We start from the raw sequence: 22,596 nt of genomic DNA, 5'->3' as shown, positions 1-22,596 counted from the left end.
TAATTTTGGTGTACGATGCCTGAAAAATTCAAAAGTAATGATGATATTTGAATCTCCTATATCTTCTATATCTCCAAACCGTAATGTTACGATATCAGTAGTATTGAAAGCTTGTTAGCCTTTGAAAAATTCTTTCTCTCTTTTAATCGTTGTAAGTTTTCATTGTTTGGCATGGAATAGAGTTAATTTTCTTCATAGAAACTTTCATGATGCTGCATTTTGGATTTAGGATTAAAAAAAACAAAAAGACAACAAAACAATATTGATATCACACCAGTGATTTAGCTTTTGCAGAGCAGCTCTGCACAGAGCCAAGGACATTCCAGCTCCTCATGCTGCCCTGCCATCAAGGGGACTTGGGGTGCACAGGGAGCTGGAAAGAGATACAGACAGGACACCTGACCCAGACTGGTCAAATGGATTTCCCATACCATATGGCAACATGCTTAGCAGTAAAAGCTGTGGTAAAGAATGAAGAAGTCAATGATGGTATTTGTCTTCCCAAGAAACTGTTAACATGTGATGAACTCTGCTTTTCTGAGAGTGGCGGAACATCTACCTGCTGGTGGAAAGCAACACGTGAATTCCTTGCTTTGGCTGTGCATGTCGTACCTTTTGTTTTACATAGTCAACTCTCTTTTCCTCAACTCATGGGTTCTTGCAGTCTCAGTGTTCCGATTCTCTCTCCCATCCCATTTGGGGAGAGTGAACTGAGTGATGCTGAGCTACCTGCTGGGTTACATCACAACACAGATAAAACATCTGTGGTGTGTGTGATATATTGCTGTTCCCGGTCCTCTGTCTGAGACTTCTGAATGCAGATTACCAGGAACATAGTTGCTATTCACAGTTTTGTTTATCTGGAGAGCAGTTTTATGACAATTTCTCATATAAATAGAATTATAGACCAAAGGGAAAATCAAAAGCAAAACAGAAAAATACAGAGGACAGAATTTATGCTTAATTTAAAACAAACAAACAAACAAAAAACAAAACAAACTCATGTGCTTTAAAGATGTGCATTCACAGGGAAAGTACCTGTAGTTCTTTTCATTTGATGCACAAAGAGGTGGCACAAGGAGTATATGGAGAAATGAAGAAAAAAAGAACCTTACTTTTTTCCTTGATCAGTTCAGTAAGATTTGTTCAAATGCATTTATGCCATGACAGAATGTAGGTGTACATAAACATTTTGGTGCGTCATTTGACCTTTTATTATAGCACAGTTAATTGAATGGCTCCATGACTGAGTTTCTAGTAAGTCAGAGCTGTCTTCTGGTTCCCTGTGGGATAGCTGGACCAACTGAATGAAGGAGTAAATAATGAGAGAAATAGAATGCACTAATAAAAGAAAGTTGGTTGTATGCAAACTGCAATATGACAAATAACAGCATTAAATCAGGATTTAGCTGCAAGTGGAGGAATTTCATAGCATTCCAGAATCAAAATGGATCAATGAAATAGTTTGATAGTACTGTAGGATTAACTTGATCTACGCAGACAATGTTGGTATTCTAAATAATTAGAAAAAGTTGAAGTGCTGATTTAACAAGTTAACAAAAGAAAACACTTAGTGTTAAGCACAAAGCTAGCTGCAATGAAGCTATTTAATTAGGCTCCCAATGAAAATGCAGATATATTATTGTAGGATGTTTTAGAACAGATAATGTTTTTAACTTTCTGAGAGCCCGTATATTTAAAAGTGGGGAAATTCTTGAGGGGATTCTGTAGTCAACAAAAATAATTAGCTGTGGGGAAAAAAAATACAACATAGGCTTCTAGGTTCAGGCCAGACAGAAGCATTGCTGAACCCTACCCCTGTGAGTTCAGAACAATTTGTCTATTTTTTTATGGTTTAATCCTGAGAGGAAAGGTAGGCATATTGACTCAGGTGTAATAATATATCAGGTGTAACTATCATAATTTTATAAATGCATATTTACTTTTCAACAGTGACTATCCAGAAATAATTCCAAAGAGTTTCAGCAGAACAATGACATTAAACATCTAGTTGTTCTTATGTGGTGTTTTTCTGGCACATTCCCACCAGAGTGTATGATGGGCGTAAGTTACAAGGAAAACTCATATTGGTCTCTGAACTGGAAAGAGACTTTGCCTTGGTGTCTGAAGAAAGTTCTGTTATTTATCACAGACATTTGAGAGGAAATATAATCCAAAATACAATGTCTGCTGAGGTCCAATCTGCTTGATGTGGAAGAGAAATGTATGCGTAACAGGACTTACCAGAACCTATTGTAGATTTTCTTTGTGAAGGAAGAAACCTGGGGTCGAAGCACATTACTGTAGGGTGCTGTGGGGAAAGAAGGTAGTATCTCTTGTGAGAGGAAAGTGCTATAAGCTACCCTTCAATATTTGTTAGTAATGATGCTGTAAATTTGGACTCCCAGTTGCCATGGTTATGAATGGACTTTTGTAGTGACCGGTAACAAAAATTGAAGTGTTGTCCAGTTATTTGTTGCTCATGCTTCACGTGTTGTTCACTTTTCATAATGATTAATTTCAATTGCTTAGCACTTCTAACAGAGATATTAATCACCTTCTAGGGTTTGCTTTCTCATTCTTTCCCAGCTTTCACTAATAACTCAGGACACTGAAGAACTGAAACCAGCAGTATCTTTTTTTCTCTCAAAGTGACTAAATGCTAACTAGTTAACTTTGAATAATATCTAGGATGTATTAAAGTAGACCTTCAGCCTTACCAAAGTCTGGTATGGTTGAAATGGGGATATTTTCATGATTTTTTTTTTCCCCTTTTATCCCAATATATATGCATTTTTAAGTAATCTTCCTTGATGTTTCTCCAGATGCAATGTAGTTTTGTTGAACAAGGGGCTCTGGCACTGAAGGAGGTATAGGGAGGGTTATTTAGGGTTTCTAACATATTGCTGTCCTGTGTATCTTCACTCCCAGCCTTTAAGTAGCACTCAGCAGATAATCTGCTCTCTTTGATTGCCTTTAAGTTTCAAAAGTAGAACATCTGTCCAATGGAGAGTGAAGCATTTTTGAATTTAATCTGTATTTGCAAAAGCTCTGTGAAAGCTGTGTATCAAAGCCTATTAGGTTTTTGAATTGCTGGGCTGTCACGTGGTTTTTATTTTTCTTTAGTTATAAACAATTTAGCAAGTAATTTTTTTAATAAAGTCCATTATGTATTACTACTGCTATTTGACAAAAACAGTGGTAAATCTCAGTAATCTGGTGGTGTTCCTCCAGCTTTTAAATGCTTACTTGAACAAAAGGCTCATTTTCATGAAACTCTGTCTTTCTCTCTCTGCTCCTTCAGGGCACTACTTCCACTGCAGATAATCTTTGCTTTTACCAGTTCTAGTGAGGATGAGCCCAGCTATCACCCTGATAGGAGGTGATCAAAGAAGAACAACGCTTCCCCATAGGCTCCTGGCAAAAGTTCAGTATGAATCAACAGAGCAAACTTTGATGGGAAATATGAGGAGCACTGCTCATTGTGGCATTCATTGCACATGCTGTTGCCTGTGGTTGAACAGTTGCTTTAAGCTAGATGAGGAAAGGAATTTTGATCCAGTCTTTTGAAGAATAACAAGCAGTCAGTATGGGAACAAACATGAAGCAAAGCCTTTCCAGTCATACAAGAAACCACATAATCAAAGAGAATGCTTTTGTCTTTCAGTCTGTGTTTGTTTAGCATCAGTCTTCATCTGTAACTATTACTCAGTATATTTTGCACAGATCTTGGTTGACATGGATTTCTTTGTCATTTTCTTAAGACTAATTTCCTCTCATATAGTTTTAACTTCCCTGCCAACTCCATTTCCATCGATAACTTAATGTCACAACGTCTGCATCTATTTTGGAAGCTTCTGTCATGGTTCCTATCCCCTCAGTTGTTGAGCTTTAATTCCTCTGAACTGCAAACAAAGTGATTTTTATTAGCCCAGAAGTGAAGTGGCCTTAACATTGTCAACACTGGTATAGAATGTAAATGTCAGAGTCTACAGGACTCCTATGGAAGCTCATCTAGATATTGAAGTTGTTGTTTTTGTATTGCTGCCTGCCCTGTCTGAAGAGTTAATGTCATGCTTGGAGCAGTGGACAATAGACAGACAAATGACAACTGTGTTATGCCCTGTTTCATCAACAAAATAATCCACTTCTTGTCATGTGTCTTTCTGAGGTGGCTTCAGAAAAGTAGCCAAGCTTTTCATACGTGACCAGCAACATTCTGTCTCTTATTCTGTGCATCTGTTAATTCAAATACTGTAAATGATCTATATTTTTTTGAAGACAGAACTTGCAACTTTCTGAAAACAACTGTTTAGACAGTCTTAAAAATCATGACCAAAATGAGTTGGATTGAGCAAGAAGGTAGTGAGCTGCAAATGCATGAAGATGTGTGTGTATTTCTCGTTTTTCAGATCTGTTCCTGAAGTAGAAAGAACATAACATAAATATAAGTAACCTGTAATTCCTTTTACAGGAGCCATGGTGTTCAGGAGGCACTACGCACTGTTGTGCAGGCATCCACATCACGCCATTCTCAGCCCAACTTCTTCTCAGGGAGTAGGGATTACTTAGATATTTCTGCTGGTCTTTTTAGAATGCAGGCAGAAGAACAAATTATCCCTGGGAAAGCTGAGTTGTGAAGTTACCACCACAGTTCTTCAGTACATGGTGAATTAAAAGCTGTTTTCATTCATTCCCAATGATTGTGTAAAGTGCCTTGCATTTAACACAAGTGTATAAAATTAACACAGGATACACGTATAATTACTAGGGAGTATCTTACATGCTTGAAAGTTCACATTCCATTCAACTTCATGATTAATGTAGTCAGACCCAAATGTGAAAAATTTTCTTTGCTGAGGGAAAAGAGTTTCAGTGAGATGCTGCCGCTGTATTTCACATGAGTTAACACCTCTATAGTTAAATGATTAACTCATGTCATTGCTGTGCTGCTTGTCCAGGCTGGCTGACCTTTAAAATAATAACTAGAAATTAAAACCTTAGAAATAAAACTCAGACTGAAACTAGGAAATGAGTTGAAGCAATTTGTATGTATGGCAAGAGGTGACTTCTATGTTACTGCTACAGAATTCTCAAAATACATCAGAAAAATTTGAGTGGGTCTGTCTGAATCATTTTTCCCTGAATATTTTTTCCTGTCTTAGTGCTAATCAGCGCACCTTTCAGAGTGCAGAGGATAACAGAGAAGAAAGGATGAGTACAACAGAAAACAAAGTCACGTAAACAGCTATGTAGTTTTAGCCAGGCAGAAAAATAACAGATTTAACAAGAATTTGAAGTGCTATTTTGCTTGGTAAGTCAGATTGCTGCACAGAGTTCCAAAAAGAAAAAACAAAACACCCAGTTCAAATGAAGAATGCTGAAAGACAATGTCAGAAATAATGAATTGAAACAAAATATGTATGCCAAGTTTTGTACAACTTGAAGTCCTACCTTAATAACTTTTCATCTTGCATGAATATGAAGTATTAAATGGGGGGCGGAGAGGGGGGGGGGAAGGAATCTTACTACAGTGATTTGCTATTCAACATGAATAATAAACGCAATAATTTACCATTCAGATATCTCAGGTTTGCAAATTAATTCTCATGGTGAGTCAGAAGTCAGTGACCAAAGCAAATTTATCATATGAACTGATGCAGGAGTGTGGTAAATCCTTCACATTGCTCATAAATCACTGGGCTTATTGCTGTACCTATTTCCCTGAACTTTTGTTCTTTCAGACTATTTGATTCTTCTCAGTCTCTCTGCATCTATTTCAGAAAAAAAGGCACCTGAAACTTCAGTGTTTTTTCATTTGTGTCTGTGTGTGGGAGCCATGCACATATACACAAGTATGCAGACAGCAACTTAAGAAATTAAGAAATATATATATTTGCTGTGTATGGTCAGCACCATTTATACAGAGAAAAACATAGATTATCAGTCACTACTGAACAGCCCGAGGTAATGAGGCACATCCCTGAAAGGTTTAGTCTCACCCTAAGTTGTTACCCATGGCTGGTCATTTGTGAGCAAGAGATTCAGTGCTTCAAACTGGTCATGCTAGAAATATGGATGCAGAGCAGTATTTACAGGCTTAAAAGAGGGGTGGGAGTGGGGGTGAAGGCATTCATCCTGAATTCAGTCTGCAAAACCTGAAAATGCGCAATCTAAAATATACATTTAATGGCAAATTAGCTACGTGAGACCAGTCTTTCCAATGCAGATGCACATTTTTAACATACTAAAGAGGAAGTGAATGTGGTAGCTCAAAAATATATGCAGTGGTCTCTGAATTTGAGGTTTGCTATTGTCTGGAGATTTATTTTATAAAAAAGAGACTTTTTTTTCTTAATTATTACATTTTACATATATATTAATAATAATAATAATAATTTTTTAAAAATTGATAATTGTGGAAATCTTTTTTTTTTTTTTTTTTTTTTCATTTCTCTTTTCACAAACATTTCCATGGGGGGAGGAATGCATTCAGCTCTGCCTTTGGTTTTGAAATCAGATGCCAAAATGTAACTTTCCCTTTCTGCTTCTTTTCTTTACTTATCCCCTCCTGACTTCTTCCAACAAAGGGAGCAGAAAATAAATTGGTCAGAAAATGAGACATAAAAGTATAAAGAGCAGGAAAATATCTACCAGTTATACCAACCTGAAATTGAAGTCATTAGAAATGGAGTGTTATTTGCTCAGGTTCTTAGATAAATTGAAATTTTAAAAATATTTTCTTTCTCTTCCTTTTGCCCCATGTAGGGGATGAGACGTTTCTGCATAGCAACAGAATGTTATGAAACCAAAGGGATGTATCTCAGAGCTCGTGATACAAGTTTCTGCTCATATAGTACATCTCTATCTCACTCACACGCCTGTTCTTTAAAAAAGCTGAATCATATCAGAAGCATTTTTTCCTATTTTTCCTAACTCTTCTTCCCCATCTTCATTATAAATCTCTGGACACTCAGTAGAAGTAGAGCCACCTTAATTTTAAAAAGTTGATTACAATAGCATGTCCATGTGGCCTTTAATATTCACCCATGGTCAATGCAGTTAGTGCAAAGCTTTTCAGTGATTTCGATATAGTTGGCCTTCTAGGCTGCAAGCGCACGCTGCTGCCTCATCCAGCTTCTCATCCACCAGGACCCCCAGGTCCCTCTCCGCAGGGCTGCTCTCAAGGAGATATTTCCTCAGTTTGTATAAATACCTGGGGTGCCCTGACCCACATGCAGCACCCTGCTCTTGGCCTTTTTGAACCTCATTAGGTTAACACGGACCTACTTCTACAGTCTGCCCAGGTCCCTCTGGATGGCTTCCCTTCCTTCCAATGTATTAACTGCATCACTCAGCTTGGTGTTGTATGCGAACTTGTTGAGGGTGCAGTCCATGCCATTGTCTATGCTGTTGATAAAATACATACAAATTGTCAAAAGGAATGTATAGAGCTGTAATAAAAAATGTGACGATCTCTCTCTACTAGACCTCTATAAGCCCCCTCTTATCAGAAAGAAATACCTCTCCCTTCACAGCCACGCTCCATTCATGTCACTGCTTTTGGGCAGTACATACACTTGTGAACGGCTGTTTTCAGGGATAAAGCATAGGAAGAGTAAAAGTTATAAAAAAGCTCTGATGAACACCTTGAGAGCTCACTGAGAATTGCAGCCACTGCCATTGAATTGGAGCAATATATTAGTTTCACAAAAAGAAGGTCACATAGCTCGCTGGGTTTTCTGGTTTAGTTTCTTTTTCTTTATGTTTTAATAATAATAAAAATAAATAAATAAAATTAAAATAAGTTTTGTTACTTCATATAATTTATGTCTACATGTACATATGTTACATATTGTACATTTGGCTGCTCCAAAAGAAATGCCTCCTGTGTTATTTCGTATCAGAGACAGATGTTGGTGGCAAAGCTGTGGACACTGAACTTTCCTGCCAATATTCCATTACATGTGGTTGCCATGTGACAGATGACAGCAGAGGGGCAGTCTGACAGAATGGCATCTGACATGGAAGTGTGCAGCATGAAGGCTCTTCATCACTGGTGAAAATGTATAGCTAACTAATGACAATGACTATGTTAAAAAACAGAGTTTTCTAGCTGAGAATTTGCTCAATCAAATAGCGTTATTGTGTTCTTTGTAACCATTATCGTTTCCATGGAAAGAAACCAGAAGCATTACTTATGGAGCAGCATACATGTAGGTAACCCAAGACACTTTCTCTTTGCTCATTGTGGCCCAAGCAACAGAACAGGGAAGGCAAAAGATTGCACATCTATCTTTATTTCTAAACTGCAAACTCAGTTAAGTAGTCACGAGTTGTCTTCATTGTATGCTAGTAAGCCAAGAAAATACCTTCTATCTTTGGGAAAGTCTATATCAAAACAGCACTCCTGCAAGCCAAAGCAAGGAAATCCAACTTTTTATTTTCCTGAATAGTATTGAGATACACCTGGGAATTTTTTTTTCTTAATTCTCAAAAAATTCAATTCCAAAGTCTTTATAAAAAATACATCTGCTTTAATTAGTTATGTAACTTATTATCTCCCTGTGTACCAGAACAACATGAAAGGAATTGGAGCAAGAAGCACAAGGAGTAATAAGAGGAGCAGGGACTGTAATACACTTTTTAATAATTTGGCAGATCTCTTTGCTTGGCAATGACAGTCACAAGAACAGATATCATCCAGATATTATCCAGCCAGCTGCAGCAATACAGCATGATATTTTATGAAGGTACATTTGGTATGAGCCATATCATAGCAATGTATGTATTCTTTTAATCTGCACTTATTTGTTTTTGTTGCTGGTGAGGGTTTCTGTGTTTGTTTGGTTTTAATTTGTTTGTTCTCTAATATTTTATTTTTTTTACCTGGAGGGAATTAAATATTCTATCTATAAGTAACACAGATGAGGCAACCATGTGATCCCGAACCATTCCCTTCTCTCATCTCCCTTCTCTCTTCTCCAAGATAAATATTTCTATAGTTAGAATGAGTTCTTCATTTGCCACTTATCTGGTGAAGGGCAGTAGTCTTGCTGTATCAGGATTTAGACTATGAGAACAATTAATGGATTGGGAAACATATATAGGTGTGTGTTCATATGTTGTAGTGTCATTACCTTGAGTCAGTTGCAGATCTAGAAGTCTCACAGGTGTTAAATCTGCTGGGCTCTCTGGATTATTCAAGTAGTGATCGATCTAGGACTGACACAGCAGATCATTTTATGACAAAGAGCACCCATTGAGATGACATTTAACATATACCAAAAAACATTTAGGAGATGGAATAACATTACTCTGTAGTAGAGGCAGAATTAGATAAGAAATTGGTTTGATGGTCAAAGTCAGGGAGATTTGGTCAACATCTCTATGTCCAGTTGGAGGCTGGTGATGAGTGGTGTTCCCCAGGGGTCAGTATGGGGGGCCATTCTGTTTTGTTTACTGGTAATTTGGATGAAGGAATTGAGGGCACCTTCAGTGAGTCTGTAGACTACACAAAGTTGGGGAAAAGTGTCAATCTGCCTGAGGGTAGGAAGACTCTACAGAGGAATCTGGACACATTCAATTGTCCTGCACCAAAGTTCTGCACTTTGGTCACAAGAACACCATACTATGGGCCTGGGATTCAGTGGCTGGAAGACTGTGCAGAGGAAAACAGTCTGGGGGGTGTTGATCAATGTTCATCTGAACATGAGCCAGAAGAATGCCAAGATGGCCAAGAAGACCAATGGTATCCTGGCTTCAATCAGAAGTAGTTTGGCCAGCAGGATTAGGGAACTGATTATCCTCCAGAACTCAGTACCGGTGAGGCTGCACCTTGAGACCTGCGTTCAGTTTTGGGCTCGTTACTTCAAGACATTGAAGCCCTAGAGTGTATACAGAGAAGGGCAACAAAGCTGATGAAAAATTTGGAACATAAGTCTTACAAGGAGCATCTGAGTGAACTGGGATTGTTTAATCTGAAGAACAGGAGGCTCCAGGGAAACCTTATCACTCTACAACTACCTAAAAGAAAGTTGTGGCGGGGTTAGGCTCAGCCTCTTCTCCCTCTTCTTAACTAGCAATAGAACAAGAGGAAATGGCCTTAAGTTGTGCCAGGGGAGGGTCATGTTGGATATTAGGAAGAAATACTTTTCACTGTTGAGGCATTGGAACAGGCTGCCCAGGGAAGTGGTGGAGTCACCAACCCTAGAGGTTTTCAAGGAAAGAGTTGATGTAGTACTTAGAGACATGGTTTAGTGGGCAATATTGGTGGTAGGTGAACAGTTGGACTAGATGATTTAGAGATCTTTTTCAACCTTAATAATTCTATGATTCTTATGAAGAAACTCTGAGGAGGAGAGAAGTCACTGGGGAAATCTCACTGCAGCTTTCAAATACCTAAAGTGAGGAGAGAAACTTTTTTTTTACACAATCTGATAGTAATAGGACAAGGCAGAACAGTTTTAAACTAAAAAAGAGGAGATTTAAATGAGCTATCAGGAGCACATTTTTTACTCTTAGGGTGGTGAGTCACTGGAACCAGGCTACTGCTGTGAGAAGTTGTGGATTCACACAGTTCCTGGAGGTGTTCAAGGCCAGGTTGGGCAGCCTGATCTGGTGGGTGGCAACCCTGAATATGACAGGAGGTAAAATCTAAATAATCTTTAAGGTCTCTTCCAACCCAAGCCATTAAATGATTTGATGATTCTATGGTTCTGTGAAGTGTCATCTTTGCTACAGTGAAGGGAATGCCACTTGTACCCATCACTTCTACTTGCCAGTAAGTCAAATGTTAAATGTCAAAGGGAATTGCTATCTGTCTATATTCTTAGTTCCTACCAGCTGTGTAATGAACTCACTGCAGTTGTGCCATTGATTATAGTTCCTATACACTTTGTTCTGCTCTGTTGTTAATAATGCCTATATACATAGCTTCATCCCTCCTGTGCTCTCTCTCAGTGGGCACACTTTCTGATTTCATGGTTTTAGCAATATTCATGACCCTGAAAATAACCAAATCTAGACTATGAGAGAGCTTCTGTGTAAAAAAAAAAAAATATATATATATATATACTCAGTATTCCAACCCAAATTTGAAAGAAAACAAAGTTTGGAGATATTCATTTTCATGCCACTGAGGTTTTGTTTTGGTCTTACGAGTGATTTTTGACAACACTAAATAAATTACTGAATTTCAAAATTGTCCTAGATCTGCCTCTTTCTCTCTCTATATATATTTTTCTTTTTCTTTTTTAATAAGCTTACAATTCATTAAAATGTTTGGCCCAGATATAGTTTTCATTTAATTTCCCAGAGACAGAAAAAGAAACATACATGTACATAGGTCATAGTCTAATCTGTTTTAGAAAAGGATCTTTCCACATAAGGTCCTTGTTCCCACTGTTGACAGTTGGCTAAAGAGCTTTCCCCAGATAACAATGACTCAACAGGGAGCAAATGCAAGTGTCTGTACCTGGGATTTTGTACCGAGTGAACAAGCTGAATGAAAGGAAACACTGTAGTTATTGTGCAGAATTTAAAAATTATTCAGTCAGAAACACTGTAATTTAGTTTGTAATTACAGATGTTCCTGAAGCCTAATACCAACTATCAATACTCTCACACAATAAAAAAGGGCATTGAAAATGGCTCCACAAAATGATCACGTTCAATAGATTGTAATAGACGGCAGGGTTTTCAACGTAGTCTAAATAAAGAAATAGGATGTAGGCAAGTTCTTTCATTCAAGCCAGATCATTACAGTGTTTATGGAACGCACAAGTTACTCAGCAATCTTGCTAGAAATCTGAAGGGGGTCTCCCACTCAGAAATTTCACATGACATTACAATTTTTCTTGAATCTCCCAGGCCCTTTTCTGAGAGTTTGCTTTCATTCTCGAAGAAAAATAGCTCTTTCTAGCTAGAGCTATTTCTGATAAATTGCAAAATGATTTGGCAATTACTCAGAATTAAAGATAGACCTGTCAAACAGATCACTTAGAAGCTGATCAAGAGCAAGTTAAAGTGTCAGGATGTAAAATAGAATTAATTAAAACCAGGAAATGGCTGTAGATTTTTTCCCCGTGAATAATAGTGACTCTGACTAAGCAAAGACACACAGGCAAGAAAAAGCCACAGTACATCGCATGGCTTATATCTCCCATTTTAAATTAATGCTCTGTAATTTAGAAGGCTCAGGGTACTTTAAAAATAAACCGTTTTGTGCATCAAGTGTCAATATCTACACTGTGTATCTCCCACCATGTAGCCTAGCTTACCCTTTTAATCTGAGGTCATTCAAAAGGACTCCTAAACATGTCAAAATCAGGAATTAAACTGCAGTCTTTACAGGCTCCAGAAATGTCAACAGTTCTCCTTCAGCTTTGTGCAGGTTTTGACACCTGACTTTAGACTGGCTTGGGACATCTTTTAGTCCTGGGCATGGATCTGAAAGCTGCCACCTTGGTACACTGTTATTGGCATTCTTGGAAGCTGAGTGTCAACAGGGTACAGGAATGTAATTATTGTTTCGAAGCCAAAGGTGGCCCCCACAAAGACCCTTATGCTGCAGTGGTTTCAGCAGTACACGTTAGCTGGATAAATAGAACTAACAGAGCTGTCAGACTGCTAACTTTTGCAGGACCTGTTTTCAGAGAAAGACGTTATTCTTAAACAGTCAAACATATAAAGGAATAGACACATGTGCATGTTTATGTGTTCTGATGCCTCCACTGATTAAATATTCAGGTACTACTTTGCACTATTTGTGGGTGCAGATGTAAAGATTCTGATTTTGGAATTAACTTGATCTAAGTCACATCTATAACCTATCTATCTATGTAAATTTATAATTTAATGTATACTACACTGTCTTAGAAAAGGGCTTTTAAAAAAAGGAGGAAAGGAAACAGAGACATCAAGATCGAGACACCGCTGTTAACCCCTGTGTCATCTATTTTCAGGATTTTGGTTGCTGAAGCAAAAGGTTAGCTCATATTTCAAGACCACCGCTCTACTGTAATTAAGCTCAAAGACAGTTTTGCTAGGCTTCTTTCCATTAAAGCTTCCTCAGACCATTTATTTTTTTTTTTATTAACAGTAAGCACTTTCAGCCACACCAAGTGCAAAAGGTTTTCTCAGGGTGTCATCCTAGCATGACAGCCACAACACTCCTTTCAAGAGTAAAGAGTTTTCATAGGAGAAGCCTAACATGGTAAATATAATTCAGTTGATCCTTCAGAACATACAGTATGATTTTAAAGGAGCAAAAATGTGCAGTACAGTGCCTTTATGTGACTCAAGATTACTCTCTGCAACTCAAGATTCCTCTCTAAAACACTGAGTTCAGTTCATGCCAATAGCATGTGAAAACAAGATTTGTTATTCATTTTCATAGTCAGGATATTCTTCACCTGTAAGCAAGATGGAATTTTATATTAAAAGTCTATCAATCAATAAATAAATAACAAACAAACAAACATTAATTTGGATAAAATCTTCATGCTGACTAACAAATTATGGATGATTTGATTTATTTCTCCAAATATCTCCTGGAGCACTATTTTGTTTGCAGTGTTTTGAACAATAACATCAGTATTTATTTGTACAAATACTGGTGCCTAACTCTTTGATTTTCTTGGGATAGGCACAGGGAGCAGAAAACTCGTGCAATTTAGGTGACAAGGTCTCCTAATTAAGATTGAACTGCCTCATTCCATCAGCTGCAACAAAGAGCTGCTGAGCAGTCCAAAGCCTGAAATAAGTTCTTGATGTATTCAGTTAAAAATTTCATGTTTTAATGAAAATAACCTATTAACACCGAATCTGAAGAATAACAGTAGTTTGAAACTTGTTTTCTTAACATACCTACTGTGCAGAATAGGAAAAGCTGTTAATGTTCCAGAAGTTTCCTTCACGAAATCTGTCATCTTTCTCCCGCCATAGTGCTTTCTATTCAGAATTAGAGTTTAATCTATTTCTCAGCAGCAGACTACAATTTTGTAAGTCAGCTCTTCGTTCTTCTAATAGCATTGATATTTGATTTATATTATTTGTCTAGCATAAGTAAATGTGGCAGAAGGCAATTAAAATAAAGTTCTCTAAGTTTACAAGGGTTTCAAGCCTGGAGCATGCTTAATTAAAGTCAATCATGGGGAAAAAAGCACTTAGCCCTGCAGTCCTCCACATTTGTCAGACATCTGAATCATGGGAAAGGTTAATTAGAATCAAACGAGGAAAAAGTAAACACTAAGAGTGCTTTCTGGGGTTCATTAAATTAGGATAAGTCAAAATATGTAATATTCATCTTTGTAACAATGACCAACACACATCTCTTTCTCCTCTCTTATAATCATAAGTCTTCCCAATGTACTGTTTTTTCATACTTGGAAAGCTCAACTCTTCATTATACCAGGCCTCCACAGCTCCATTTTGAGATTTTGGTAAAAAGGGAAGTAAATGAAATTTTTGGTCCTCTTCACACTGACAGAAGAGAGAAAAGGCACTTTTGTATAAATATTCACTTCAAAAACAGAATGTTATTTATCTTCTCCTGATTATTTCACAGTTCCCTTCTCTGTCTCTTTGTCCTCCACAAGATGAGGAAGAAGCATATGCCAGGGAAGGAAGAGCAAAGAGGGGAATGCTATAGGGTATATGTTGGCCAGATAACCAGAGATTTTCAAACCCACATGAGACAGGGAGTCTCATTTGCCTTGTTCTTAAGGGAGTAAGAGTGTGTGGAACGGAACTGAGAGCTCAAGAGAAAATTGTTTGGAAACAGGAGAGATCTGCCCACTGTATGTCTTCAAGAAGACAAGATGCCCACCTTTCTGTGCCTCTCTGAAATGTAAATTCTGAAGGTTTGCAACCCCATCTTGTAATTAATGTCTTACATTTCGTCACAGTCATATCTTTGTCTCCTTGGCATGAATTAGATTCTTACTGAAGCAAAAGCCATTCAAAATAATCCTACCTGCCAGTTATATCAGCTCTGACCGCAGTGATGTGCAAACAAGCAGAATATATAGAATGAATATACCTGGAATATAATTTGCTACTTTTTGCTACTGATTCTCATTTGTATTCATTACAACAAACTTTTTCTGAAACATTAACTAGTCTGTCTTCTGGTTTCCTTTTTATTTCTTAATATCCTCTCATCTTGTTCTTTGTCTGCAGTGCTCACAGTGATGATAAATCAGTCAGAATACCTTCATGAAAAACAGAGAATTCTCTGCCTCACACAAGGCCAAATATGACGCCCTTTTACAGAATTTGGCAGATCCACAGATAGAAATGCTGCAAATGTGTCTATAAGAAAGCAAAAGAGGGAGACTGCAGTTCATCAAGCAGGACAATTCAGCCTCCTTCATCAGCCACAGGCAGAGGGAGGGGCTCTTCTTCTGTGTCACAGAGCTGTCATCTGTGTAGAGCAAAATAGAGTCCTGTAGTTTTCACCTCATGGGTTATAAAGCCAGAAAGCTCCACTGCCAACCGTTCTGGGGTGACACCCTCCCACAGTATATGTGGAACTAGACTGCAGAAACTGAGAAAGGCATTCAACTTTCACCATAGTATTTCTGCTGATAGAGTACCTAATGCAACATCAGCTGAATTATTGTAATGCTTAATTTTTAAAAATTCTTTCTAAATGTCCAGTCTGACTTGTCCTAATTTTAAAGCTATATGATCCTTATTCTGCTTTCATGTGGTTGACTGGCAATAGCTGCTGAAAATGTTCTCATCCCAATATGGGTAGATGCAGCCTTCCATTGCATCATCACTCTTCCAGTTATGCGATGAAAGATGTAGACATATAATGAGATTAAAAGGAGAAACAACAAACAAAATCAAAGAATTTGAAAATCCGATGGAGTAGCTTACTTTCTTCCTAGTTCTATGATTTTCTATACAGCTGTTCATCCGTTTTTCTTAATTGTCAGTAAATCCAAATGTCATCTTTTTTTTTTTTTTTTTTTTATGAACTAAGAAATCTCATTCTATTTCTGTATCTTGATCTAAGTTCTTTTTTATTATCTGTATTCAGAACACTATCTATTATCTCAGTACTCTCATAATGCTTATACTTCAACCCGATTAGGTTAATCAGAGCTTAAGGGTTTGAATTATCTACTTACAGGGGGTCAGGAAGGAATTTCCAGCTGCTTTTGTTTATTTGTTTTCTCTTTCTTTCAGAAGCATTATCTTGTAGCTTGCAACATCTAGACCAAGATATAGAGCATTTACACCAATACGCTGAAGGAAATCTCTGTTGTTGTGTCTGCTCGTGTACTTGAATTTAATCAGTTAGACAACACTTTGTCTCCTTTTTGTGATAATAGAGCATGATCTTTATTTGTTATATTTCTTGTCCTTTTGGTGCACCAGAAGATGTGGCTTATCTATTGGGATCATCTGGGTTTACATGATCATTTGATCATTTCTATACTGTTGTAGAGGCATTGGTCACAAATTGAACTCTTCCATCCTCTCCCTGTAACTTATGTCTTTTGAAAACTGAAGTATCTGGCTTACTAGGTAAAGTCCTTGGGTTTGATTTATGGAAGAACAACAACCTTTTGAATATCTTCATTACATAAATCAAACAGTATGAATTAATTGTTCCTGCTGTCCTCAAATTCAGCGTATACCTCTACCTCTCTTCCTGATCTACACAAATTAAGCAACTCATTTCACACCAATCTCTATAAAGCATGGATTCAGCCCTCAAAATAAGGTGCAGAAAATTCAAATAAAAGCTTCTGACAATCTTCTTGAATTCTTGACACCAAACTGGGGACAATATCTATACTGTTTTTTCACTGCTACAAGTAGCTGTAAGTTAATGTCTTTTCTGGTAGTTTGAAGTCCAAAGACTATTAAAAAAAAACAAAACAAACTTTATTAAACTTTTTCTGACTGGCAGGCAGTAAGGGGGAAGGTTTATATAACTTTTTCAGGGGAAAAAGTACAGTTCATTATCTGCTCTAAGTCAGTGCCCTAAGAGATGTGGTGTGGAGAAATGCTGAACTTGAAGGGAAAGAGCAGGAAGAAAATGAAAGCACAGACCTACCTGTCAGAAGCACTCTCACCGATTAGAAACCAGGAAACACCAGTGTGTTTAATAGTGAGAGAAACAGAGAGAGAGAAATACAACTTGCTGTTAATATATTAATAACAAAGATAGTTGGCTTGGCAAGAAACATGCCTTAGGAAAGATGTCATAAAGGGTCAAAAAAATCAAGTATTTTTTGGGAGAAGGTATCAATTCATGGAGTTAAACCAGAATGCTAAATGTGAAATTTAGCAAGTTGTCAGATATTAATGTAATAGTGGTCAGGGTGTAACAGTATGATGGAAAGATTTGGGGTGGGTTCATGTTGCTTCAGAAATGGAAAGACTGGGAAAACAAATGAAAGGACATATATATATATATTTGTATTTCTATAGTAATGATAGTCTTTAGACTGTGATAAAAAATAATCAGAAAACAAGTGTTATAGCAATTCCTAACAGTCCTAAAAGTAAACTGAATGAAGGAAATGTGATGGTGTAACATGGTAATTCAATTGAGTGAAAGTTGCTCTCCCAAGGGTCTGCAAAATTTGATGTCATTTCCTTCAAGGCAGCCTAATTCCTGTAGCATCTCTGAAATTCTGTGATAAAATTACTTCCAGTCTTTCTGAAGAAATGTAATTCTGTGCTTTGGGACATTTTCATTCCTATGAGTAACGCTTCCAGAAAATGCTGGTTTCAGAAAGAATACAACACCCTTTTATGATGCTTCAGTTCTCCAGCAGTGAGTGTTTACAGAGACCTAACTCCAGTGGCTAATTTCATCCTCTGAAAAAAAAAGCCTGCTGAGCTGGAAATGCATTCCAAACATTTCAACTGTTTACAGTATTGAACAACAATAATAAAAAAGCCAAACACACAAAAACTTCTTTGCAGAGTAATAAAATAACAAGTGAAATCATTTACCTGCCAGCATGCAGCAGTGCATGAGGCTGTCCACAAGACATGAGGAGTTCAGGATCTCTTAAGTCCACACCTGTGATATTCACTTGTTTGTTAAGCTTTGGCAAGATAAATCATTCTCCATCTCTCTCCTTCATCTACCAGAGGCAATTCACATCAGGGAACAATTGCACACTTAAGTACTGCCATGGCATACTGTACTAAGAAATTTTAAGATATGGCATTTATTTCCTCCAGCCCTGCCCCCTGTGTCATTTTCACTGACATCATGTAGTAGGGAGCACAATAATGCTGTGTTGTCACTACTGATAGAAATTAGGAGGGACAGATGGGACAGTTTGCACTGAGTCTGCATATCTGTGTTATATCAGGTACTGAAATCAGTAGGGAGCTTGTTTCATGGTTGTAAACATGGCACTTTGAACAGCCCGTGACAGTACTTGCTCCTAAGAGTGAAGCGTGACCATGCTTTCATGTTGAGATCCTGATGTCATTCTACCACTCATGAGAACTACCTGCTTGTGTCTCTACATTCCAGCCCCAACACTGCATTTGCTGTGTGCCTTGTTGAATCCCTTTGCCTTTGGAATACAAAATGCAGGTCCAGGGCTACTGGGAAAAGAAATTTAAACATAACGGTCTTGGTGACCTCATTCCACATCCGGGGATGTCCTGTAGATAGAGTGTGGCTATTAAACCTGTTCAGATCTTTTCAAACTAACACCATTTAACAGATGCGGTCTTTCTCCATGAAATTTGTTGCCCAGAGAGGTGGTGGATACCCTGTCCCTGGAGGCACTCAGGGTCAGGATAGATGGGGCTCATCACCCTGATCTAGCCGTAGCTGTCCCTATTTATTGCAGTGAAGCTGGACTACATGGCCTTAAAAGGCCTGCTCCAACTCAAAAGATTCCACAATGCTATAATTTGCAATTAAAACTTTCAGCAAAACACAACTGTTTTTTCTCTCCGTTGTAGTATTGTGGCAGTTGGGAAGACATCCCTTTCCATCCATTTTTTCTTACCAATGATTCCTACAGACAAAGACAAAGCCTTTCTATTTTGATTCCCAGCACTAATAGATGTAAGAAAGCATTTAAAAAGATGTAACTGTCAAGCAACAATTAACCACTGAATTCTTTCTAACCACTGCAAAACATACCACACTAGCAGCCTTCAAGGATTAAATATGAGAACACTATTGTTTGTATGTACATTGGTATAAATGCACCATCAATTACATAAACTGTTAGCAGAAAAGTTAACAATGTCTTATCTCTGTGGTTAATTATATATAAACAAAAGTAAGAAGCAACTGTTTATTGTAGCACAGGAGGGATTTTGATGCAATATAAATTATAAAGACAAAGCTTTAGAAGCTTCTTCCCACTCATATTGCTGTATTAACTCAGAGTACAATTAGTAAAGTACATCAGGATCAGAAAATTCAAAAAATCATCTGCTTTCTTTGGTGCAGCTTTTGATATTTCTTAAAATCTATATAAACACTCATAATAGATAAACACTGGAATACCAATCAGAAGAGACTGTAGTGTAACACCAGCTCTTAAAAAGGAAACCACAGAACATTTTGTGGAGGTATGATGAATAAGTTGGCTCTGTGACTCTTCCTTCCTCCTGCTTTCATCTGTTTAATTACATTAAATCCTAAGTGTACCAGTCACAACAGTCACCCTCAGCTGCTCTGCAGCAGTTAAACTGTAAACTGTTTTGTAGCATTACAGCTTTTCATGAACACTGCTGCATTTGCCATGGGAATGTTCTACACTCTCTGTTAATTTCTCAAGATCTTTAAAAGGTCTTCCTTTAAAAAGTAGTCCAAACACTGAAGAGCTTATATGAATCAAAACACACCATGACCCATTATCACAAGTGGCAAAGATCATGGACATATTTTGAAAGCCTTCCTAGAGAAAAAGATGAAAAAGATCAAGCTACTACCTGCAGGGTAGGCAGGGATTCAATAGTTCACTATTTATTTCAACAGCCCCACGGATGCTACTGTTAGCACTGGGAAATTATACCTGAGATTGTACTTTCCTCTCAGTGTGTCTGTATAATGCACTAAAGAATACTTTTATTTTGTGACATGATCTAATGTTTTACAGCAAAGGCTTTTAAATTAGTTTAAGGTAACGTATCAAAATAAAAATAAACATCTATTTAATCTGTTTATTGAAAGACAACTACTAACTTAATGAGAGACTCTGGATCATAAGAGTAGCTTCAAGTCCAAGCCATAAAGGTATCTCTTCCTTTGCTGGTGGTTGTGTTCCCTTAGAGGGACACAACAGCCTCCATTTTCACACAGAATGGTATTGCAGCCACTGATGCCAGAAAGCACTTTGACATGCTGGTATAAGTGCGTTTTACTGGCAGATGAGGTTTGGAACACTAATGAAGAAAAGTGATATCTCTTGCATAAAACAGGATTAAATACACACACACACACAAACATACATACATATATATATATATATATATATGCACATACATACATATATATATATATGTAAGCAAACTATGACCAATCAGTCAAAGGAAAAAAAAGGAAGGAAGGGAGGCAGGAAGATGGGAAGAAAGAAAAAAAGGGAAAAAAGGAGAGGACAGGAGAGGAAAGGTGAGGAGAAGGGAATAGAATGGAATGGGAAAGAAATGAGGACTTTTTAGATAAGTAATTTGCTCTAAACTCCAAAATTCAGCAGTAATAGATATTTAACAGACCACATACCATGCTGAAAAAGCACAAAGCTCTCAATTTGCTGCATGCTGGACCCTTTCTCCCTTTAATGTAACATCTTGGTGATGGACCTTGTAGTTTAGATTTGAATTTGCCTCTACAGGTGTTTTACCCTGCAATTCTTCAAACATTCAAAAGAAAACATAGAATTGTCTTATAAGGACAGAATGAAAACAAAATGCTCGTGCAGACAGACTGTTGTTGAAACAAGCCCTGCAGCCCTGGGCCCTGTCCCAGACAGAAGTCTCACAAGGAGCTTCCTTGTAAAGAATCCTCCAGCACTGTTGCTATGCCTGACAGATGTGCCAGTGTCAACACAGCAACAGGAGAGGCGGTTTCCATAGTGATTGCAAACTTTGCTGGCATTTCTTCATTTTGCAGTGCCAATAATGGTCACTGAATTACTTTGTGTCAACACAACAGGAGTATGTCTTTCACAAGCAGGAGTCTACAAATATAGGCATAGGAGGAAAACGGCACCTGCAACACATCCTGACTGCCTGTAGTGTCTGCATGGAAGATAAAATGTTGTTCCATCTTTTTCTCAGTACACTGCCATTTTTCAATACACTTATTTTCTCAATACACTTTGCCGAAGTCACTCTTATTCCAGCTTGTTGATTGCTTCAGGCTTGTAATGGCACCCAGCACTTTCAAAAGCTGAAAAATAAGGTTACATTAATGCTAAGTGGCATGTAAAGCAGCAAAAGAATATTGTATTGAAAATCTAAGTACCACTGTGTATTTAGATAACAATAGTGCAATTAGCCAGAAGCTGTTACTGCAATATTTTGCTAGCTATTACAAGATATTGCAGTATCATTGCCTGTGTGTGGTTAGTGAATCTCAGTCCAGCACGTATTTATTTTCCTGTAATGCTCACTAATTGCTATCAGCTGTGGCTTGATCTTTAAACTCTATCTCCCTCCTTATCCTTAACCTCCTTTTCTTCTCTTCTGTAATATGTACAGACGTTGCTATATGTGTGATATTTCAAATAACCATACCAAATGAGTTAAGTCAGGGTCATGCACAAAGACAGGATTATCAGAGCTGAAAGAATCTTCCACGTTGAATCATGTACTCATCCTAATGTATAGAGTAGATGCTATAACAAAAACTATAAACCCTGGCAAGAATGCTAAAGGATGGCAAAATAAATACAGGATATAAATAATAATAGAGTCTGTTAATTTGCATTTCACAAAATATATTAATTTTTTAATTTTATTGGAATTGATAGAAAATATGGATGGCTCTTGAGCATTTGAGGACAATGTTTAGGTTTAAATTTCCAGATGGAGTGCTATCATTATCTTTGTTCTGAAGATTGTTGTATCTTGTATTTTGGTTCAACCATTCTGTATTTGCTATAAAATTATATCAGGATTTTGAATTTTTGTTCAGTTTAGGGGTCAGAGGAAAGCTTGATTTTTAAATTTTGGGAGGCTTTAAGCAGGAGGCAGAGTTTCTTGTTCTGGGGCATAAAGTATAGAACATAAAGGTCTTCAGATGTCCCCAGCAGAGTCAGGCAATGTGGTGGTTTAGTCACTGCAGAGAACAGCATCTTGAGTGCAGCTTTATGGATGTCTGAATGGGAACTGGCTGCTTACAGAGCTGTCTCCAAACCTACTGTGGGCCACAAACACAAAAGGACCTCTAAAGTTAATGTAAATCATTGAAGGATGGCTCTAGGAACTCCATACTCTCAGATTTATCTGTTTCCTGGGATTTACCAGCAGCGTACAGTAAAAGTGCTGAAATATCCTTGGGAGATCCTGTGGAAAGCCAAGCAGGAACTCCTCTCTGATCCAGAATTAGCTGTCACAGCAGCCAGCACCTCCTACAGTGCA

The 22,596-nt window shown here is 37.6% G+C and overlaps 1 long non-coding RNA gene across 1 annotated transcript; it reads right to left on the bottom strand.

Moving 5' to 3' along the window:
* Nucleotides 1-1,115: 1,115 nt before the first annotated feature.
* LOC116652946 (uncharacterized) lies at nt 1,116-20,966 on the bottom strand. Its single transcript, XR_004306192.2, has 4 exons — nt 20,735-20,966; nt 9,141-9,225; nt 2,245-2,311; nt 1,116-1,303 (listed from the first exon to the last, which is right to left on the bottom strand). It is a non-coding gene; the product is annotated as an uncharacterized LOC116652946 (long non-coding RNA).
* Between the last annotated feature and the right edge of the window lie 1,630 nt (nt 20,967-22,596).

This window comes from Coturnix japonica, chromosome 2, assembly GCF_054131305.1.
Source record: "Coturnix japonica strain WE chromosome 2, WE-NBRP24, whole genome shotgun sequence".
Lineage (NCBI taxonomy): Eukaryota > Metazoa > Chordata > Aves > Galliformes > Phasianidae > Coturnix > Coturnix japonica.
This window is presented reverse-complemented; position numbering and strand designations above follow the sequence as displayed.